The sequence below is a fragment of the Mus pahari genome, chromosome 12 (genome assembly GCF_900095145.1).
Source record: "Mus pahari chromosome 12, PAHARI_EIJ_v1.1, whole genome shotgun sequence".
In the NCBI taxonomy this organism is placed as follows: Eukaryota; Metazoa; Chordata; class Mammalia; order Rodentia; family Muridae; genus Mus; species Mus pahari.
Genome location: NC_034601.1, coordinates 56543460 through 56565188, shown reverse-complemented (window position 1 = coordinate 56565188; position 21729 = coordinate 56543460). Strand labels below are relative to the sequence as shown.

The following is a 21729-nucleotide window of genomic DNA, read 5'->3' as shown; positions in this document are numbered from 1 at the left end:
CTTTCATCTTAGCTCTAAATTTTGTCTCTGTACTTATATCCTTTCATGGGTATTTTGTTCCCTATTCTAAGGCGGAATGAAGTATCCATGTGATGGTCTTCATTTAATGTGAAGGTAAACATGATAAAGGAATATATTTTCAAAGTGTTTGTTTGTGGACATACTATATATTTGTTAAAATTACTTCTGTTACCTTTTGAAATCATATTTTGTTTTCTTTTGAGGGCCTGACTAAATTTTAATGGTAAAATTTTCATATTAATTTAAATTTAGTTTAACATAATATTTTTTGTTTATTTTTTATTTACCTTTCATACTCTCTCACTTCCTAGTTCCCCCTCCTCAAAACCCCAATTCCATTTCCTCCTCCCCTTTGCCCCAGTGAGGGTGCTCGCATACCTACCCACCCATTCCTTTCTCAACATTCAAGCATCTCCTTATACTGGGGTATCAAGTCTCCACGGGACCAAGGGCCTCCTCTCCCATTGACAAGTCCATCCTCTGCTACACATGTAGCTGGAACCATGGGTCCCTCCATGTGTATTTTGTCCCTGGGTCCTCTGGGCGGTCAGCTTAGTTGATTTTTGTTGTTCTTCCTATGGAGTTGCAATCCCCTTCAGATCCTTCAGTCCTTCCTCTAATTCTTCCATTGGAGTCCCTGGGCACAGTCTGATGGTTGGCTGTGAGCATCCACATCTGTATTGGTCAGGTGCTGGAAGAGCCTCTCAGAGGACAGCTATTCCAGGCTCCTGTCAGCAAGCACTTCTTGGCATCAGCAGTACTGTTGATATTTAATGTCTGTAGATGGGGCGATCTCTGGATGTCCTTTCCTTCAGTCTTTACTCCTTTTATTTGTCCCCACATTTCCTTTAGATAGGAACAATTTTGGGTTAAATTTTCTGAGATGGGAGGGTGGCCCCATCCCTCACCTGTGGTACGTGCCTATCTACTGGAGATGGTCTCTACAGGTACTATCTCCCCTTTGTTGGGTATTTCAACTATTGTTATCCTTGTTGCTTCACTGGCATCTGGGACTTTCTAATAGCTACCTCCACTTCCCCATCCCCCACTGCTACATGCCTCTGTTCAATTTCCTGAGTCTCTGTATATCTTCTCCATCCCCACCCATACCTGATCCTGCCCCTCTTTTTTCCTCCCCTCCTCTTTCCCTCCCAAGTCCTTCCCTCCTGCTTCTTCCTATGAGTTTTCTGTTCCCCCTTCTAAGTAGAATTAAAGCATCCACACTTTGGTCTTCTTTCTTCTTAATCTTCATATGGTCTTTGTGGGCATTTTGAGTTTGGGGAGTAATAGTCACTTATCATTGAGTACATATCATGTGTGTTCTTTTCTGTCTGGGTTACCTCACTCAGGATGATATTTTCTAGTTCCATCCATTTGCCTGTGAATTTCATGAAGTTATATTTTTAATAGCTGAGTAGTACTCCATTGTGTAAATGTACCACATTTTCTGCATTCATTCTTCTGTTGAGGGACATCTGGGTTACTTTCAGATTCTGGATATTATAAAAAAGACTGCTATGAACATAATGGAGCATGTGTCCTTATTATATGTTGGAGCACCTTTTGAGTATATGGTAAGGAGGAGTATAGCTTGGTCTTTAGGTAAAACTATTTCCAATTTTCGGAGGAACTGCCAGACTGATTTCCAGCAATGGAGGAACGTTCCTCTTTCTCCACATCCTCACCAGGATCTTCTGTCATCTGAGTTTTTGATCTTAGCCATTCTGACTAGTGTGCAGTGGAATCTCAGGGTTTTTTTTTTTTTTAATTTGCATTTCCCTGATGATGAAGGATATTGAAAATTTCTCTAGGTGCTTCTTAGCCATTTGAGATTCCTCAGCTGAGAAATCTTTGTTGAGCTTTGTACCCCATTTTCAATAGGGTTATTTGATTCTCTGGAGTCTAACTTCTTGGGTGGAAAATATGCCATTGATCTTCCTTTCTTTACCACACTGTATGCTGTTGTAAACAAATAACACCAACAAATGTCTCACTTTCATTTTACATCGTTAAATACACATGCTTCTAAAGTCATCGCAAATAATTAAAGAATCAATTTATGAAGATTTATATAATAAGTTACACTAGAGAAGTTGATTGTGTTTTAAAGGAAAGAAAAACTTTCTTGAGAGTTTTTTAGAAGTCATGAATCTGTTCTTTATTTGCCCTAGAAACAGAAAGTTATTGTATTCTGTCTTAAAAGCTAGACTTATTTTACATTTTTAAAAAATTCATCCCTAGCACACTATATATATATATATATGATTTTTTTATATATAAAATCTTAAATGTGACTGCATTTCTTTCTTCAAGAATATGATTGAAAAATTATACAGTATTCAAGAATTATTAAATATCTTTAATCTTTGAACTTTCTAGACATTGCAGGGCAAAATATACTAGGAATTCTGTCTGCCATATCTATAACTGTGCACATTAAAGTCATTGTGCTCACTCACAAAGTTTTGAGTTTTGCTATGTTCAGTAATCATATTCTTATATGAGTTTCTTTCTTGACACTATCCTAGGAAAGGACATCAAAGAATATTTTTCAAATGATTTTATTGTGTTCCATATTTCAGAACTTCAGTGGTCTGAATTCAGATGACTCTCCATTCCAGTCAAACATCCATACGTATTGGTGTTTTATAAATAGTGCTGCTTCAAAGAAAGTGCAGCCCAGCAAGCAAAGTTAGGATATCAATAGTAATACTAACAGTAATAGAAGTGGTTTTACAATGTAGGAATATGATGAAGTTACTGCCCATCTTGACAATCTCAAACTGACGATGTTATTTGTACAGCCTGCAATTAACACCAAAATAACATGTTTGTCTCATGTAAGGTAAGGCAGAAATTTAAGGGAACATTTTTAAAAGTAACTTTATCCTTTCTGAATATATTACTTTTGTTCATAGACCTAAACACATCCAAGACATTTATCACCATTCCTCATTTCATTGGCCTTTTGAAAGAAGCATCATTCATCAAACATGTAATTTTCCATAATCTTTGTACAGAACAATTTGCCTTTTTCTGATCTTTAATGTGACAGATTGCAAAGGTGGAGCCTTTGTGACTTAAAGCACAGACAGGCTCAGATTTCAGGTGTTTTCCTGTCTTCTGACTGACTTGATTTATAATACTTGAGGTAGTGCAAAATTAAAAATTAATTAATTTGAGTGACCTAGTAATAAAGGGAACTGAGGGGATGTATTGAGATGCTAATAAGCTTGTTCCAGACCTATTCTGGCCATCTGATCCTCTGGAATATCCAACAGCTGTGTGTGGTAGGCAAAACTGACAACTGAGCACATTCAGAAGAAAGGGTCAAGGTCAAGGGTTTGTCTTCTACATCCCATGCAGCCAAAGCAGGGGCTACTTTCCCCCAGCTTCTTGTTGGGGATGAAAAGAGGGTCAGCTGGTTGAAATAATGTATTTGTATGACTGTATGAGAGGCTCTCTGTACATAAAGAGTGATATGGTCTTACAGTGTAATTTAGTCAGTTTGTAAAATTTTTTTCATTTTGTAGAAAAAAGACTTCCCAAGCAAATATTGAAAAGCTTTCAAATACTATAATGCTCTGCTCACTATTTCATTTGAAATATGTGATTAAAGCAAATAATACTTATGGATAAGCAAAATATAATAATTGTTATTTAGAAATATATGTGCATAATAAACGGTATTCAGCTATTCACGTATAACTAAAATAGAATATGCCCAAATTCTTTTAGAAAGCAGCACTACTGCTGAATAAGTAATTATATTTATGACACATAAAATAATGTTAACGATACAGAGACGATCAGCATGGCCCCTACATATGGATGAACCCCTTCACCACCAAAAATATCAACAACAACAAAAAAACCCATTAAAATAAAAAGTAATGTTCCTGTCTCATGGAGGCTGAATATATAAGCTATCCAATTTGCAATATACTGGTATAGGATATATTTATATTTATTAAAATACACACACCTAACTATATAGTCTCTAATTATACAGATTCATCAGGCTTTGCTTATTTAATATTTTATTAATGTATTAAAATTTTCATGTGATGTATTTTGAACTTTTTCACTCCGACACTTCCTCTAGCCTCTCCCCAGGCCATACTGTGAGGTGTTTTCTTCTTTATTTTAGAATAATATCAAATATAAGTATAACTTATCATATTTCATTCAGGGAGTATTCCAAAAATCATTATCTGTACAGGCATCTAATCAAATAATAAATAGTGCTAAGGTAATAAACACTGACAATTGGTTATACATAGTGGTACCCTATTGCTCCACTCGTCTATTAGAGAGAGGGAAAGGAGGATTTGATAAAATTACTCAGTGTTATAAAGTAAGTTCTGACAAATAAAACATGAAATTTAGAAATGCCTAAATATATAAAGCTTCTCTAAAATCAAGCATGTGTATTAGAAACACTTTTAAACTTACTTTTTTTCTACAAATAAATGCAATTTTCCTTTAAAAATAATTGCCTAGTTTTTGAAGTACATTTTATAAATCTTGAAGTTTTCTACACATCATTTAGTCAGGCTGTTACTTGAAAGAAGTCTAAACTAATATAAACATCGAAACTAAACATAAATTAAATTAAAACATTCCTCAGATATCATCACTCTCTTGGCTTGCTTCTCACTTTCCCTCGGGATGGGAAGGAAAAGGTGATTAGCTTTTCCACTGGAAACCAATTGACTCGATGTCTCTAGTGGGAATTTTTATACCATATGCTAATCACCAAATCAGACAGTCACTGCTGACATCCTGTAGCTAAATGTCAGCTAATTGAAAATCAATGGGAATTTTCCCCTAATTCCTGCATTCAAGAACATTTATTGTGTGGGGATCATTTTTCATATATTTAACAATTCTGAAATACCTGCTATTATTATGTAATTTCAACAACAATAATAAACATAAGATCACTCTCACTTAGAATGTTATTAAAATCCTGATATTGTTAATTGATGCACAATGATTAATGACAGCTTGCACTTGTTTTCTTGCTTATTTAGACATTATTTTACTACAACCACATAGCATACCTATGCACATATAGAAGCCATATTCTTTAAATCACCATTACAAATCTCGGAGAAACCAGGGAATCTTGCAAGTTTAATAGGTCATCTCTTTTTACTGTTTCCCTTATGTATCCTAGACAAAATACTATGCACATTGTTTTTTAATTCATTTTAAATGTGTATGCCACCCCTATATTAGAATACAATAAGAAAAATATTATAGTGTATTTCATTATTAGATTGGATTCCAAAGACATGTGCAAGAGCAAATTTATTCCAACATACTAGCCAAATATGTTCTACAATCTTTGAATATTTCAATATATTTCTTCCCAGGGGATAAACTAAGGAGATCAGTAAGCAGATTTATGAGGCTGAAGCCTTGGTCACTTATTGATGGGTCGGTAAATAAAATAACACTTCCCCACTGCAGAAAACAAGATGAAGCTGTCCTTTAGTGACACGGAAGGCTGATTTTCAACATGGGTTCATTTTCTGAAGGTGCTTTCCAATCAATGAGGACGTGAAAGAAAATGCACAGTTGGCAGAGCTGGTAATCTAACTCACAGCCTTAAAAGGACTGCCTTTGTCTAATTGCTACACATGCTGCAACCTGAGCTGATGACAGTCAAAGCAATTGCAAGCCCAGGGTTGTAATTCTACTGAGACTGACATTCCCGCTACAGGGCAAAATCTATACAAGATTCCTGTTAAATGCGATAGCAGCAGCGAAGCAATAGCCATAGCCATGCTTCTAGGAAGGGATGAGTACCTCATAAGCTTGAGATTTGTGTAAATTGTACACTGAAAGATACTTTGATGTTTCTATTACAACTCCTAATTTCGTGCAAAATTAATTTGAATATAGTTTTCAAATCATTTTGTTTGAATAGACTAAGGGACAGATAGTAGGGAACCACTTGTTTTTCTTTCCCATTTTCTTTCATCTATTGTTATTTACAGATTTCTACCCATCTCATTTAGTAAGTTTAAATACTTCCCAGTCAAGGCAAATAAAAATAGAGAGGCTCTAGCTTTAAGTTTTCTCATTATGTAATTCAACAATTTTGGGGGGAAGCTTGCATCTTAGGAAGGCTGTAATTTTGTGTTTGAAGACATGAAAATATTGTTATCTCATAATATTGCTCATTTTCAGTAGTAAGTTTCTGTCTCATTTTGGAGCTTTAATTCAGTAAAAATACCATACTGTGAGAAAGTTGGATCTTAACATACATTCTAACTGATATATAACAGGAATATATGTCAGTATAGCTGCAGTTTCATGTTTGTCCATTTTAAGAAATCTGAAAGAATTACAGCTTTATTGTATTTTATATTTTATTGATGTATGTACATTTTATCCATGTAGACCGGAATATATCTTCATGTCTTCAATTGAATAATAAAGTATGAGTTAATGTTTCTATATGGATCACATATCTTTATAAATCCTGAATATTTAAAAGAAAAGATTTTTAAAACATTTTTATATAAGCCAATAATCCTTCAAACAACTATGGTATTATTTCTTCTTTTCTTTGAACAAAGGTGCTTCTTTACTAACGGTAATGTTATACTATTTCCACAAATGCCTATAGAAGTGCAAAAGTACAGAAACTATTTTAAATTGTCTTTATTTCATGTATTTAAGTATTCATCTATTACCATGGTGTCAGCACATTATGAATAGTAACGGTGTATGATATGCATGTTTCTTCATCTGAATACTGAACACTTGGTAATATCATTAGTAGTCATAACTTCTTGAAAAATTTGCTTTTGTGTTAAGCATTCTTTTGGTAGATCATGGCAGTTTTTGTAGCTCAGGAGATTACGGTAGGCACAGCTCAACTGTAAACAACACTCTTGGTGAACACTTCTGCTCCTCTTACTCCATGTCCATTGGACCAGTCTGAACTGTAAACAGACGGCAGAGAGGGTGGTCATGGTTGGCATTCTTAAAAAAACAAACAAACAAACAAACAAACAACAAAAAAACACATTAAATATGATGAGTAATCAAACCAAAATGTCCACGTAGACAACAGTTATTATTCGTGCCTGGATCATTTCTTAAAGAGCACAGGTAATGCATATCTCACGGTGTATGTATTTTATGTCTCATGGAGTGTGCCATGGAGTGTGAACTTGGATTTTGGTCAAGTTTATACACTCCAGGACACACCTCTCTTGTGTCTTCTTCTGAGACAACGCAACTTAATACTTTAGTGATGATAAGATTTTTGAATAAGAGATATAATTATTTGAATAATATTGGGGAAGGAAGAAAATCCAAGGCAGAATGGGTAAGCACAGTGCTTTGTAATTCTGAAGTGGCTGTGTATAACCTGTAATTGGCTGCTAATATACATCTGGACAAAAATCATCTCCACTCTTGGGAAATTTTTACCTTGACTTTATGAAAGAGAAAGTAGATTTTATATCGACTTCTCTGATTAAAAGGAACAAATATAAAAACACTACTCACATAATTGTGAGGAATCCTACTGCACGAGGCAAGATTAGCCCTTCACACATTCTCTGAAGTGCGAATTAAACTTGATGTCTTCAAATCATTTGGAACAGAAGTATAAGCGTTGAACACCACAGGCCTGGCCACCCTGCCACAGGCTACTGCTATCAGAGTGCTAGCTCACGTTAGTGACATAGGTTCTGCTTCACCTTAAAAAGGCCTTTAGGAAAGTTGCTCAGATTGTATAAGGACAGCTTTTCTAATTCCGTGCATACTACTTATGAGTAGCTGTGTAATAAGGTTGCTTACAATTTTGAAATAGAGAAGATCATTTGGCGACAATGCCATAGAGAGTCTCAGGAGAATCAATTATATCCACAGTTGTGGACTGGCAAATCTTTCACTGAATATTGGTATCTTCCTTTTTCTCATACTGTATCATGTGATAAGCTCAGAGTGTCCACAGATTTGCTGACTGTTCAAAGGGAAAACCATGGAGGTAACAGCATTCCTTTCTCATAAGATGTGAAGTTTTCTTGATGCTGCCTTCTGGATTTAAACCCTGCACATCTAAATATTGTCATACGACTTAAAAATTCCCAACCTCTGATGCTGTAATAAAAATAGAAGTTTATATTTATTTTTAATGGATATACGTGAAGTATTAAGGAACTGTAAAATAATAAATTCTCTTAGCCAAATACAAAGCTCTCTATACATCATTGAATTATATTAGAAATTGTTTATTTGGTATACTTTAATTTCTAGAAAAAATAAGTGAAAAATTATTTTCAAATGAAAAATATTTATATGACTGTCTTTTGGAAAGTCAGCATGACATTTGATGCCTGTGACCTCACTTTAATGTGACATAGGACATATCTGTTCAGACCATACAATGCACATCTGGTCCCCCATTGGTTTAGTTCTTTAGCTCTCTGAAAAAGCTGTGTCAAAGAGCACAGAAGGAACACAAAGAGGTTGCCATCAAGTCCATGGGCAATGGCAGTTCAATTATTTTCTGTAGGAATCTGTGGGATGACGGGTACCGCTCAGAGGTGTTTTTGATACACTAGACATGCTCTCAATCACTGCTCTTGACAGAATTTTGTATGGCAGTTAGCAAAGTGAATATGAATGCTGGCATGAAAAAGCCAAGTTTATTTAGAAATTCATTAAAAATATCTGTCACTTAAATCTAATGTTCCCTCTGCTTTATGGTACATTTGAAGCAATCAGAATTGATGTTTTAATGTTCTTCAGATGTTATTTTGTACTTCTACAATGCCAGTCTGAATTCTAATAATCCCAGTAGATAATATTGATTCCTGCTGATAATTAATATGAGACAGTTTGTGTGTGTGTGTGTGTGTGTGCATATGTGTCTGTGTGCATGTATATGTATCATGTACATACAAATATATAGTACATAAACAATAATATGGGTCAGTATATATTCCATTGGACAGGTAAGCATTGACAAAGCCTCTCAATAGAAATCATTAAGTATCACATCAGTAAAAACACTCTGAGTTCGAACTCGATGACAATACTTATTAAGTTCACCAGAATTATTACAAATGTGCACGAGAACAAAGAGCCCCTTGCTTGGTTCAAGAGCAGGCTGTAAACAAGTAAGCAGGAATTTCTGCATCAATATCATTGGTCGAGACCTCAGAAACCACAACCTATGCAGGGTGCGTAAAGGATCAGTTTGGAAGTTAATGGACCTTTTCAGCTGTGATAGTTACCTGGTACAATTTAAAGATGTCTCAGCACTCCAGTTGTGACATATGTTTAGGTAGCTACTTTCTCCCAGGTTTACAGTTAGAATTGAGAGCGAAAAGCATATCGGAAAAGATCTTATGTTTAGTTAGAAAAGGCAGTGTGAAGAGGGATAATGGAAGGCCTAGCTTTTGAAAAAATAATTAACAGTAACATGAAACCAAACATTTTTGCATTAGGCAATAGAAAAACACTTTTAAGGCTGTTCCAGAACTGGCTAGACACCCTTCAGTTGCAAGGGTATGGAAGAGTAAAATAATCTGGACCATGCTCATCTCTATAGAACCCTGTTCTCATAGGCACATCTCAGAAGTTGTTTCCATGGGAATTCTTTACAAAGAGGCTGCTGCCAGACTAGAAATTCCAATAGTTATAGAGTCAAAAAAGCTCCAACCATTTTCCAAGAAATGCTGGAAAATCAAGCAGTGTGCTGAACAGGCATATCAGTCTATGGCCAGAGCCTCTAAGAAGATGGTGCATGAAGTCATGTTGCAGTCAAATCCCCAGGGTGTTGAGGATGTCACAGATACGGAATTTCTTCCATCTGTTCAGAAAAGCAGTGAATTCAGCCAGCCCTAAACAGAGACACCATAGGTTTGTTTAAAGTTACAGGAGTGAGGCAGCAGAAACCCTTAAGAGTAACAGATCCATCCATCTTGTGCCTTGAGTTCTAAACATGGTGCTGAAGTATTTAATGTTTTCCCTGTGCTCATTCTATGCCTTATTTCAATTTTTTTCTAATTTAAAGGTTTATTTATTTATTTCATGTAAGTGCACTGTCTCTTGTCCTCAGACACACCAGAATAGGGCATCAGATTTTATTACAGATGGTTGTAAGCCACCATATGGTTTCTGGAAATTGAACTTCAGGACTTCTGGAAAATCAGTCAACACTCTTAAACACTGAGTCATCTCTCTTGCCCTTCTATTCCTTGTTTCAATGACACCCTTCCTAGTATAGAATGGGAGCAGTTAATCTGTGCCATCACATATTAGAATTCTATAAATTGCTTTTTAAATTTTGACAAGAGCTCACAGATAAGTATGTGTCTTCTGTCTCAGAAGAGAGTTTTTCTTGGATTTTTACAACACTGTTGGAACTTTTTAAGGGGTACACTTAGAATTGGAAATCTTGATTGCGTACTTTACTAGGTTGATGGATCTCTAGGACATTAGTAACACATACCTTTCAGTGTCTGTGAGCATATTTTCAGAGAGGATGAACTTGGACTAAAAGACCTGCACTGAGTATGCATCGTTCCGTTGCACAGACTGGGGCTTTGGAAGCAAAGAAAAGAATACAGAGTAGAATCATAGATAATCTTTTCTCTGTTTCGTAGCCACTGTGGTGGGATCTACTTTTTCCCATCACATCCCCCATACAATAATGGAATGAAACCTTTGAATCCACATGCAAAATATATCTTCCCTTCCTTATGTTTTTATCTCAAGTATTTGTCCAGAATGATGAAAATTGATTAAAACAGTAACTTCCTGCTTTGAGTATTAAACTATGATATTCTTTTTTGTGTTATAAGTTTATTTTTATTAGTTTAAGTGCCTCTAAAATGACAAAAAATTGGATAATCTTGTGATGTAGGCTTCATTTTACATTATGATGATTTATCTTACCTCTGATAGGTTATCTATGGTTCGAAAGCCTTTGGAAATATGATGAAGCCTGGCAATATAGTTCACTGATAAGAGTCCTATCATGACATCTGCGATATAATGGGTTTAATATTTTAAATCAATTAATTAGTTAATTAATCAACTAAGTTCATCCACAAATATTATCACTGCTCTCTCAGAAATGGGAGGATTTAGGCATCACTCATTATATCTAAGGCTACATTTCTGTTAGATATGCATTTAGCATCCATGAAACATGAGTTAAATTAATTTTCAGCATGATAGTCAGGAATGCCAGAGTCTTTCTAATCTATGCTGAACCCCTGCACAAAGGCAGTTTTCAGATATTTAAACTGAAATTCCACTTTCTTAAGTAAACATTGGGAAAAGAGTGGGTATTTTGGTTTTAAAACTGTAAACACTGGCAGAAATTCACTAAAACCAAAGTCAGCAAGCTCCCTGTTCACCAGCTTTTCCAGGCCACCATTCCCAATTAGCAGAAGCTCGTTTTTTATTAACCAGAATTACTGGAGCTTTATTATCACTGCATCCTCACACTGGCCAGTTGCTTCCTGTCATCATTATGTTATCACCACTCCCGTGTATGCTCAAATGCTCCAGAATAAATTGCCATGCTTTTAGCAAGACGTCTCACATGTAATACTAAAGTATTACTTTTTAAAATATTTCTGTCCCTTGTATTTCACTGTCACTGTTTATTCAGGAAAACTACAAAAGTCAGATATCTTACATAAACTACAATAATAGCACCACCTCTGTATTATGTCAGGCACTGGCAGAGCCTTTGAGGAGAAAGCTATAAGAGGTTCCTGTTAGCAAGCACTCATTGGCATCCACAGGACAGGGAAGTGGGAGTGGGTGCGTTGGTGAGCAGGGGGAGAGGAGATAGGATAGGGGGGTTTTGGAGGTGAAACCAGGAAAGGGGATAACATTTGAAGAGTAAATAAAGAAAATATCTAATAAAAAACCCTACAGTGATAGATTTATATTTTTTCCTAAAACAAGTTGTCCTAGCTGAAACAGTTTCTTATTTAGTTCTTTCATGTTTCCCATTACAGATAGACATACTCACTCACACACACACAGAGACATGCACAAACATTAATCATTATATAGAATTTTAAGATCTGTTTTCAGACACCTTCTGCTTTTATTCCCAAAGTGATTCCCTCCTATCCTAAAACACCTTATTATGTGTTTTCATGGTGTTGGATTTAGGATTCTCCTATGCATCAAAATCTATTGACTTTCAAGTTCCTTAAATATAGTGGTCCAGTAATCACAAAAATTTTCTGTGCATCCTCCAGTATAGTTTGAACCATCTATAGGTGATACATAAAACCTAAAACAGTGCCACTATTTACTATGTAAATAATTGTTCTGCTATATGGCCAAAGGAATGGAGAAAAAGAACTGTATTTGCACATTGAAGATGTAGTAACTCTATTGATTATTTTCCACCGCAGGAAACAAAACCCACAGGTAAAGATTCTGCAGTTACAGAGTAGTGCTCAGTATAAACTGAACCACAGGCATTTCTGTATTTGTTAAGCTGGGTATTTCAGTTACATTAGCCCTTACATCACCATTGTTCATCATTTCCCCCGTACCACCTTTGGGATGGCTTTGTGTTAAGTTTCTGGCATACAATTTTAATACCTTCATGTCACTGCTACATGAAGACTGCACTGACTTCACATTCTCAAAGCTTAGCAAAACTTCCTCTCAATAGTCACTTGGTGACTTCATTTGCCCCAGAGCTGCTTGCGTGAGGAGAAAAAATTCACAGGGCTCTTTCTCAGAGATGCTAAGAACATGTAATGGAGAATTGATTGTGCAGTCCCATGATGCTGAGGGTTCAGCCTTGAACCTAAGCTTCTACACAAAGGTAAACCATGATCTTCTACCTTGAAAAAACTTTAATGATGTCAAGAAGCAAATTCCTGAGTATCTTCCTGTCAAACCTTATTTCATTTGATTTAGAACCTTCCAGAGTAAAAGTATAGGAAAGACAAAATTATCAAGGTCTCTTGATTAGAATCGATAAGAATTTCTTTTTAAAATTAAAAAAAAGTTTAGTTTTCCAATACAATATGGTTAGATTTTAAAGAAGGTGATTTATGCAACAGCTCATAGACAGTGATAAATGTTTCAATGAACAGCAAACAAATTAATGTACCACACATAAACATTGAAATGATATATGAGTAAGGCTATGAAGATGTATGGAGGTATATTATGTATTAGATATGCTGCACATAATATTTCAGCAATTAAAGTAGGTGGCACAAATCCCATTAATAAGGATAAAAAGCATAACTCAGAGATGTTAATATCTCTAAAGCAGCAAAATCAGTAAGATGTACAACTTTGATTTGAACACCTTCAGTCTGATTAACTGAGCGTATTCTCATTCAGCTATCACATGCCTGTAAAGATAAAGTATATAATGTAATCAAGTAAGCGTTAGAATAAAACCCAAATGCTGTTTTTATTATTAAGCAATGGAATTTATGCTAATTTGTCTTACTTAAAAAAGGGAGATGGATGAAAAGTACAAATTAAATTACATTGCAAGTACATATTCTATTTAACAGAATGAGACACATTATTATTTCTAATATCTCCGGGTATAGAACTCCTCCTTGTGAGTTGAAATATTTAGTTTGGGTTGACATTTAATGGAACATATATGAGTAAAATTAATTATGGTGTATATAGCCTGAGAATAAAAAATCATGAATTAAACTGCAGTCACAGGTTATATAGATCTCCTTTTCAGGAATAATAAATTCTGGAAGAAAAACATGTCATATTTATAGGAACATTTCTTTTCAAAAGAAATAGGAAATATTTGAGGAGTAAATGTGTTTCCATATATTTCTCATACTGCAAACCATTTCCAAATTTCCACATATACTTGCCAAGAACAATGGTAATTAATGTTTCATTGAATTCTTTGAGAAATGCTGAATTCCAGAACTGGTTAAGACCATATTTAAACATATATTATCCTAGAGTAAATTCCAAAAAAAAAGACAGAATATTTTATATTTTTGACTATTTATTTTAGAAAAATACTCAAGTGGAGTGCAGATGCAAAATACATTTGGTTAAAAAATAACATATGTCCCTTACAAATTACTCTTTGAGGCACACACACACACACACACACACTCACACACACACACACACACACACACACACATACACACACACAAACACAGATGTGCCTATTTTGGATACTTTTTTTAACAAGTCTACTTTGTTCTTATTTTTATTTTTTTATTAATAATTTTGTTTACATTTCAAATTGATATCTTCTTTCCCAGTTTCCACTCCCTGAACCCCCATCCCATTCTACCCTCACCCCTCCCCTTTGCCTAAAAGAGGGTGCTCCTCCACCTACCCCCCTGAACCCCCATCCCATTCTACCCTCACTCCTCCCCTTTTCCTAAAAGAGGGTGCTCCTCCACCTACCCCCCCCCCTCACACACACACACCAGGCTGCCCTGGCATTTCACTACATCGAGCCTTCATAGGATCAAGAGCCTCTCTACCCATTTTTGACAGATATGGCCATCTCCTCTGCTAGGTATTTATCTGGAGCCATGGATCCCTCCATGAATACTCCAGTTGGTGGTTTAGTCCCTGGAATCTCTGTGTAGTCTGTTTAGTTGACTTCACAACTTGAAAACACTGAATTGTATGTTCAATCATATTTTTAATATTGTTCAATATTCCATCTTATCTTTTTTCTTTGAAATGATATGTGTATATAATAAATTGAGAGAAAGAGTACATAATTTATAACATTGAAGGGATAATAAGTGAACATTAAACGCTCCAGCATATATATATATATATATATATATATATATATATATATATATATATATATATATGTCTTGAATACAGCATGTTTATGAGGTAGTGTGATGTTCTGACCTGTCACTCTCTTATACAATTGAACACTAGAACTTTACCACCTGTCTAACTCTAATACAATTCAGTGACCAACATATTAAAAAGTGTATAATGCATGAGAGAGAGAGAGAGAGAGAGAGAGAGAGAGAGAGAGAGAGAGAGAGAGAGAGAGAGAATAGAAAAAGGAGAAGAGAGAGAGAGAAGAGGAGAAAGAAGAGAGGAAATAGAGAGAAAATAAGGAACAAGAGGTATTTGGGTATCGAGGTGGATAGGCTCTGGGAAGAACTGTAGGAGGAAAATTTGTGATCAAACCTTTAAGCAAAAGTTTTTCAAACCTTTAATTGAAAGTTTTAAAAAACTTAAAATAAAACATTTTTAGATATTCTGTGCCAACAACAAGTTATTTACACATTTATGTGCATATGTGAAAGAGCTTTTGTTTAATATAATGCTGTACAAAATCAGTTAAAAAAGTAATTTTGATTGAATTTAACTCTTCTAGAGAAAAACTAAGTCCAGTTTCTTCTGCCTCCAACTTAGTCATTCCTCATTGCCAGGTGTCAGTCAGTTATTCCAAGCAATAGAACAAGATTTATGCATGAACAAATGGGGAGGTGAAGCACTGGGTAAAAGAGCACGCTGTGAAGTATACTTCTGATCCCAGCAGAAGTAATAGGCTTACATCAGAAAACAAACCGGAGAGGAGAGTTTCCCTTGTTAATAACTGTAAATTATATGCCATAGTATCTTATCCCTCTTTTCGTTACCCCACAGCTATTGTTACATTACTTCAAGGGTAAGATCATTCCCCTGAGTGCACAGAGAAGATGGAAACAATACAGATAAGACATTTGGATGTGATGAGCCCTTGAGATTTTCTTTGAACAAATTGGAAAGATCATATTAAAATATTAAAATATGCACACAGTGCACAATCAGATCATGCCTTTCTCTCCACCTCAATGTGACAATTCTTTAAAAGACAAAAGTTTTAAAGTTCTGAAAATATTGCTTGGATTAGAACATCCACCATTCTTTTGGCTTCTGAGAACATGTATATTCTACAACTTGTATGTATTCACATATGTATACCAGAAAGAAATACTTGTCCAAGATGTAGAAAGAAATGTTAAAATTTTAAGAATACGTCTTTAAAAGATTGTTTTAAAGGCCCAGGCACAATTTAGGTATTTGGTAACACCCACAAATTATCTTAAGAAGCATCGTTATATTTACTTAGAAATTGAATTTAAACAACTAATAGAGAAATCTGTAGTTAAAGAAGGATTCAAAACTTAAGAATGGAATATGTTTTGCAGTTATAATTAGTGGTTAGTTTATCTAAAATAGAAAGCACAAGAGCATATTCATGACACCAGAAGAATGGGCATTGTGATGTTATATCATCACATTTGAATGATAATTGAAGCCAAACTACTTGCTTCTTTTCTGTATTTCAAATATAGTACACATTTTCTGGGCAAAAACGTAGAAACAAAAATGCTTGATGTTTTAAATTTTGAGCTCTCACAAATAATAACAAACATTGATTGCCCCTTTCTTGAATGTAAGTGTTCTAGAAAATGACCAAATTTTCACTTTTATTTTTCTTTTTGAATTTATATGTGCTTTTTCCTTCTAAAAATTTCTGACCAATTAGTATTTAGGCCATGATACTTGAGAAAAATATACAAGGCCTTATCCACTTTTATTAAACTGCTTTGGAAGTGAACTTTGGAATTTCAAAGATAACCTAGCCTGTAATCTTGTGTGTCTGATTTAACTTTCTACATGCTCGCTAAACACAGAACATCTCTACTGTTTAATTTTATGATTAAATACTTAACTTTGACAATACTATCACTTCAACTTCACTGTTTTCACTTTCACTCTTAGCAAGGTGAGGTGTCATAAAATGATTATTTTGTATTTCCAGTGAACCATTGGATTCTTATCTATGAATTGAAAGATTCATTTTTTTTTTATTTCCTAAACTCTGTGAAAGTAAAGCAAATCATTTCTCAGATCTATGTACTGGTAGTACATATTATTTAATATGCTAAGGGACAGTTTCCAAAACTCTTCAGCCTGTTTATCCCTGTGCCTTAATTATTTGTGGCCTAAACACTGGAGGTTTTGATGCCTAACATTGGTAGAAAGTTTCACTTCAGCACTGATAAACAGAATCTTGTGTGGATGGATGTCTTAAATAGCAATCATGATAGCAGTGAACCAGGTTCTTCTTTAAGGCAAAAAATATGGCCTGGGGTGGAGGATATTAAGGAAGGGAAGCAATTTCTCTATCTAATTTCATGCTTTATATTCCTATTTTTTTTCCACAAAAATTTATTTGATTCAGTTCTTCAGGCTGACTCAAGATGCACAACATTCATATATATGTTGGAGAAATAGAAGTTTTGAATATAGCATTGTCTATATGGAAAGAGTATCTCCAGTTAGCAAATTTTTACAAAAAACAGTTTGAAAATTTTATGTATCATAGGTATTTTAGAAATTAATTTTGACAATTCTTTCCCTTAAGAGACTGATGGTATATGTATGTTTACATGTTTTGCTGTACAAAAGAAACTAACAAATACATGTAAAAGAACCTTTTGATATTTTGACATTCTTGCCACAACTGTGGTCTCATATACAGGGCCTTGAGAAGGAGAAAGCAGCACATGAAGGCCACTAATACTCAAACCAACACAAATCTACAACACAGCTTGACCACCCTTAGCCATTCTCCTGTAAATTCTATCATCCTAGTTGCTTATATCTAAAACTTGATAGATCCTTACATTTCTTGATAACATAGACTTCACATGTATTCTATGAAGAGCCTACCTTTGTGGTATAAAGACCTGCTCACCATTCACACCATATGGACTTCTACTGTTTTAAGCAGTGAGCTTGCGTGTCTTCTATATGAAATTACAAGAAATATTTATCCCAATCCAACTCCTTCTGCCAACTGGCTCCACTTTTTAAGATCCCTTCTTAAACAGTGACCAAGTGTTCCTACGGCTCTCTACCTGAAACAACTTAGAGCTCTCAGAGAAATGATTGATTTCTCTGATTGATTTAGACATTACCTGAGCAGGGAATGTCTAAAATGGTCATTAAATGCTCCAGTATTCTAAAACCAGAAAGCAGTCAATAACTAATGGATAGGATACATAGGTTGAAAGATTTCATGTTGGACAAAATTCAATTAACATAAGAAAATTACATATTAATAAGAATGATTAATAAAATGAGAAACAAAGTAGCAATAGTAAGATTAACATCAACATGAAAATATATTTTAAATCCATAATGAATCTAAACACATGCCAATGAAGATAACAGGGGAGAGAACTCATACCTGTATTAAGTATTAATTGAAAGCATATTTATCATGTCTTACCAATCTCAATATTTAATATGGCAAGAACCACACAAATAACTAGGTAAGATAAACTAAGTAAGAACCATGCAACCAAGTAAACTACTAGGTTGATATAAAATATTCACATGGAGTTTAAGTTGTATTGTGTTTATTAGGAATTAGCAACAAAGGGAAGAATTTTGTAAAAACAAAGATCTGATTAACAATAATCTATGTGTGAACCTTTAATGTTAATCATGTGACAAACCTCTGCTGAGTGTCTGGTGATGTAATAATACTAGCAAGTGCACTGCACTGGTTGCGTCTTCTTGTCAACTTAGGGAGAGAGAACAGTTGAGGAGCTGTAAAAATAAAAACTGGCCTGTGCCATTGATCAACATGTTTCTCTCTGTAAAATACTACGCAGGTTTTTTTGTTTTGTTTTGTTTTGTTTTTGTTTTTTTTATCACTGTTGCTCTGTAGTAAAGCTTGAGGTCAGGGATGGGTTTCCCCCAGCTGTTGTTTCATTGTTTATGTGTTTTTTCATATTTCTTTTTTTCATATATCTTTTTTTGAATGTTAATTTTTTATTAGATATTTTCTTCATTTACATTTCAAATGCTATCCCTTTTCCTAGTTTCCTCTCTGAAAGTCCCCTATACCCACCCCTGCCCTGCTCCCCAACCTACCCATTCCTGCTTCCTGTTATTTTATTGTTAAAAATTGTTTTATAGATGTTCAGTTTGTTATTTCAACTTTTCACAAATTTGAAATTAATTTTGCAATGCTTTAGGTTGAGCTCAGATCCTTGTGAATGGGATATAGGTGTGCTATTGCTGAAAAACATTCTCACGTGAACGTGCAAAGATTGAAAATGTTTAAATACATAATTAAATATTACTAAATGTTATTTATGTAATACACTCTGAAATTCAAGTAATGAGTAGAGATATCGAACACTAATATACCAACATTGTCTCACCTAGTACATTACAAACAATAATATATTTGTAAAACAGAAGTCATGTCATTCGCTTGTTAAAAGCTCTCCTAGGAGCTCTACCTCAAAAATAGGGGCTGTTTAGCCTTTGTGTTGGGTGCTCATCATAGGTTAGAGATGCTGGTGAGACTTCTTGGAGAACAACGTGGGAATCCTGGACTGGTGGTGGTCATTTTTATTTATTCGTTACCAGACTTAAATTTCTTTTCTTTTCTTTTTTAATTTTAAGGCATTTTTTATTAGATATTTTTTCATTTACATTTCAAATACTATCCCCAAAGCCCCCATACCCTCCCCCTGCCCTGCTCTTCAACCCACCCACTCCCACTTCCTGGCTCTGGCACTCCCCTGTACTGGGGCATATGATCTTCACAAGACCAAGAGCATCTCCTCTCACTGGTGGCCGACTTAAATTTCAAACAACTTTATATGACAAGTAATGATAAAAGCAAACATATGTGAAGTCTCTTGAAATTTGAATGTCTTTACTCTTGCAATCTGGTGTACTGTATTATGCTGATAACAAGTTCTTTTGTCTTGTTAATGACTGTGGTTACATAATATGAAAGCCAAAGGATGTGTATGGGCATGTTTCACTCCAACATTCTGTTCTCAGAATTTTTTCTTTATCTCTGGTCCACATAAAAGTAAGATAAGGTAATATTTTCTAATGTGATTATTTTCTATAATTCATTGTCTCAAGATTCATCTATAATATGAGAGTTGTTTGGATTTTCTATAATTAAGGCTGAATAATATTCTATTATTATTCTCAGGTAGATATAATAACAATATTTTGTTATTTGGACTCTCCATGTTGTCTTCAATGATGGCTATACTTACATCAAAACTCTTACCAATGGTGTATTTCTGGACCTTCACTAAAATTATTATCTCTTGTCTGTTTGATAGTAGCCATCATTTTACTTCACATAGTTGTGAAGTAAAAGCTCCATGTGATTTCCATTTATAGTTTCATATATCTGCTGGATATTTTCATGTTTTTATTGGCTGATCTTCTTTGCCTTCTTAAAATTGGGCTCAGTTCTTTTAAAATGTAACTGATAAAGATTTTGGGCATTGGTCTTCGGTGATGTATGCAATTTGCCTATATGATTTATTTTTTCCAGTGCACAGTGATTTTTTTGTACATTAATTGATCATGTTTTTCTTTGCTGTACAAAAGATTTTTAGTGAATTTGATTGAGTTAGAGCTCGGAAAGGACTAGATAAATACGTACGTAGACATCGCTCTTCAGTTTATGGCTGTCAGGACCACTAACAGGACATAACATTTCTTCTTCTTTTGCCTTTTTCCAACACACACAGTGGAAATCTCCATGTGAGCTGTTGCCCTTGCAGGGCCCTTCATGAAAGGCAGATACTTCCCACTGTTTCTGGCCTGAGCCTTATCCCAGCCCCAGCTCTGTCTTTGAGGCTTACCTCCTATTGCCCAATGCCTTGCAGTTGCTAAGGTGTCCCACTGGCCCTCATTCTCTCTCTGCTTCCTTCTCTACAGTTATAGTCCAACAAAGGGTGCTGGTGCACTTCCTGCTATCAGGGCATTTAATTGTCAGCAAAGTTTACTGCTGCGAAGCGTGATGGCAAGGGAAGCTGGCCACAGTGTTTGCCATTACGGGGTAATTCTTTTTGAAGGTGGAAGCACTTTGAAAGATGATTTCACTTAGTACATTTTTAGACTTATTTTAACACTATCATATCATCTGTCCTTGGAATGTTTAAAAATGTGATTCATAGCTCAACTGTCTTTGTACCCACAGAATATTTTGTTTTACTCAAATACTAATCTCTTGCCTTGTTCTTGCCTTGGGATATTTCATCTTTTAGTTAAAAACAATCTGCAGAGAGTGTTGAACTCTATGTCCTGAACTGAAAATACACTCTTTCCTGCTCTTCCCTATTGATATTATGTGATTTGTTTATTCTATTAAATATATGCTAAGGGATAACACTTTGAATATGTGTCATACAAAATATACAGTTTTAATTTTGTATTGGAAAGATTCAATCAAGGTAACTAACCTGAAAACTGACTTTTCAGTTTACAACACATGGCTCATATAATGATGGAGAAGAATCCTAACTGTCCACAGTATCTGTAACAGTGTGCACTAACTGCACCCAGATCACTCACTTCAATTAGCTGAGCTGAGACAGAGTATCCTCTGTTTCCCAGGGATGTTGAGGAATACTACAAAATTCACCAGTATTTTAGAATCTAAATATTTAAAATAAAAGTCCTAGAGTCCAGGGATCTTTGCAAGTTATTAAAAACCTTTAATTGCCTCTTTCTACTCACCTGTGGTTACTGACACTCCTTAGTGTTTTTTAACTTCCTGTACAAGAATCAAAGTTTTTTGTTTGTTTTTTGTTTTGTTTTGTTTTGTTTTGTTTTGTTTTGGGGGGGGGGTTCAAGACAGAGTTTCTCTGT

General features: G+C 34.9%; 1 protein-coding gene and 1 non-coding gene across 3 annotated transcripts in view; both read left to right on the top strand.

Moving 5' to 3' along the window:
- Positions 1 to 21729, top strand: part of Epha3 (EPH receptor A3) — a 314441-nt gene that overhangs the window by 111271 nt on the left and 181441 nt on the right. The gene's annotated exons all lie outside the window — the stretch shown is intronic.
- LOC115065189 lies at positions 3783 to 3887 on the top strand. The gene has a single exon (XR_003844977.1). It is a non-coding gene; the product is annotated as a U6 spliceosomal RNA (small nuclear RNA).